This window comes from Notothenia coriiceps, unplaced genomic scaffold, assembly GCF_000735185.1.
Source record: "Notothenia coriiceps isolate Sejong01 unplaced genomic scaffold, NC01 NC01_scaffold00002072, whole genome shotgun sequence".
Classification (NCBI taxonomy): Eukaryota; Metazoa; Chordata; class Actinopteri; order Perciformes; family Nototheniidae; genus Notothenia; species Notothenia coriiceps.
The window spans coordinates 22,135-25,039 of record NW_011334773.1 but is presented as its reverse complement, the minus strand read 5'-3'; the positions used below and the strand labels follow the sequence as shown (position 1 = coordinate 25,039).

Genomic DNA, 2,905 nt, shown 5'->3' with positions numbered 1-2,905 from the left:
GTTTGTGTGAAATGCTCAATGAACTACATCTCTGGTCTCGCAGAACAACATACGTCACCAAGATGGCCGTCACTACTGTCTTGTCAGCAAAACGATTGACTACCCTCACTATCACCACAATGAAACACGTCCAGAAGAATGTCATTCAAAGCTGCCTGCCTGCCTCCCTTTGATTCTCTCTGAACTGCCTGGTCTTTTTAATGTTTAATGTCAACAATTTATGCAGATAGCGTGAAGTAGAAAAGATGGCAGATGCTAATGTAGCGTTAGCATTTCTACCCCGGGCTTAAGTTGTGTATTATAGAATGATCACACCGGTGTGACAGTACTCTTCAAAGGGTTCACGAAATATGACTACTACTCTTACTGTTTAACATGTTGGGTTACTTGATGTTACTTCATTTTAAGGCTAATAAAAATGACAAGGCTGTAATGCTAACTAACGCGCTAGCTACTAGCTAGGTAGCTAACTTGATCCAGCCACTCCTGGTCCTTTGGCTGGTATGATAACAACCTGGTACTAAGCACACAGGCATCTTGTTAAAGTTATCTTATATGGCGCTGATCTTAGCTATCTCTTAGTGGAGGAAATCAGTTATGACATCACTTAGGCGACTCTGGGATTTGTAGTCTTTCTAGTTGCGTATTTTTCATAGTCTTATATTTCAAAAGTATAACGACAAACTGTGACTTTTTTGACATGGAAATTATTTTTTAAGATTGACAAACATCATATGTGTAATTCATGGCACAATTCAAACGGGATCGAAAGAAAAGTTTTCTCTCTTCATTTACTTGAATGCATAATTTTTCCGAAATAAGGTCCCATGGACCGGAAGTAGATGGGCGTGACTTCGCCACTCTCTAGAGTGGTGCAGTAATGAGTCCTAAAACCCGGAACTGATTTAGCATTTTTGCACTTACGATTTGTGGTTAGAAGCCAGAAATTAAGTCTTTGGTTAACACAAGCTGAAGAGATTTTCAAGTTTACGAAATATTAAACATGAGGAAATGCTTCACTCATGATATCTGAAGCTTCTATGTCATAAAAACAGCCTTTACCAACAAGTGACTAAATAAACTACTAAATGTCATCATACTGACACGAGTCTACCTTTAGCTTAGTGGTGGTGCAACCTTGATTTAGTTGGTTTATAGCGTTATGCTTTTAATTTATGCAGAATGAGTTAACGCTTCAAAAAAGCAGGGAGATTATCCTGCTGAACAAAAGCTTATTTTCTGCAATATACCGAGCCCTTGTGATACTACCCTCCGGGTCTGACTTCAAAATACATAATCACTGCACCACTGTATAAAGCAGCATGTATAATTACCCTAATGTGTGCCTTAAATGAGTATTGTCAAAGCAGGTTCCATGGAAAAGGTCCAAAGGAACAATGAAAATAAAATACAAATGTATTTTATAAAGCTTTATGTCTGCCTGGGGAAAGGCATCTCCTCTTGTTTTATTAACCTCATGTTCACTTTCGTTACCTTCAGGACAGAAAACCCAAGAGCAGGCTGAGGAGAATGTGTGGGAGAGAAACTCCCTCTGGAGGGAACACAGTAGGCTCATCTCAATTGAATATTTCACCTCCTCCTTTCCCTCACTCACGTCCCTTCCTTGCGTCTTAGCCCCGCCTCCGTAAGATGCGAGCGAGAGACTCGAGGACAGAGGAGTCCTCAGGTATTAATTGGGATGTCCTTGTTCACTCAAACGTCACTTTTAAACGACGTCTGTTAATGATGACATGTGCTCAGCTGTATCATCTCTTGTCGGGCTTAACTGGATAAGCCCTTAAAACCGGCCCATTTGTTGTTAAATATTTATTTAAATGAATGAATCTTTCTTCTTTATAAGTCAAGGAATTCAATGTATGATGGTTGGTCCTGCTTTTGTGTTCCGTTTTGGTGTAAAATGTACATTTAAATACAAATATAATTATATGTGAAAGCCTTTACTCTGAAAATGCTGTAGATCCCCACATTCACCACAAACCCACATTCAGGACTGTGAATTTTAAATAATTTAACTATTATATTTTAACACAACTATAAAATAATTGTTATTTATCAAGATCACGCCATTTATGAAATGGCTTTCTTAATAGCTATGTTTTAGTGACCTTCAAGATCATTAAACATGACTTAAATTGTTAGTATAACCTTAAGTAATTAATTGTACATAATAATTCCCACGGAGCTGTGAGCACTTAGATTTATGTGACACTTTTCCACTCATTCTTCCAGTTCTCCGTTTTCCTGTGTTGAAATCGACCAGCTGTGAATGTGGGGGTGGGGCTTTTATACGCAAGTAGTGAAAACAATTCCGCGTCGTCTGCTCTCGTGTATCCTCCCTTTCGTATGAGTTGGAGACTGCAGTTTCAGGACCGCAGTCCTGGGACCGCACTCCTAGGACCCTAGTTTTGCAACATCGCCACCTAGCGAATTGGATGCCCGCAAAAGCACAACCAGCAAGTACTTTGCCATACTTAGTGCCCAGCACTTAGTGCTAGCACTTAGTACCCCCATGGAACTAAGTACAGATCGCGTTCACACCGGAATAAGTTCCCTGAGGGAAGATTACGCAAATGAAGCCGCTGACGTCACTTCTTCTTCTTCTGCTTTGGGTTTACTGGCAGGGCGCAAGCCACTTCACGGCGTATACTGCTACCTGAAGTTCCCGGCCAGAAGTCCCCGGAGTTGGGGACTGGCTTCAGTAGAAGCTGCTGGGACTCCCAGCTTGTTTTTGCTCCCACTTTTCATGAGATGAACTCAAAGATCTAAAACATTTTCTATATACACAAAATAACCATTTCTCTCAAATATTGTTCACAAATCTGAAAAAATCTGTGATAGGCTGGCCACAATAAAAGGCCACTCTGAAACGTGCAGTTTTGCTTCA

At 40.3% G+C, this 2,905-nt stretch overlaps 1 protein-coding gene across 1 annotated transcript in view; it reads left to right on the top strand.

Annotated features, from left to right (window-relative positions):
• Window positions 1-2,905, top strand: part of LOC104965426 (paxillin) — an 8,585-nt gene that overhangs the window by 1,615 nt on the left and 4,065 nt on the right. The gene's annotated exons all lie outside the window — the stretch shown is intronic.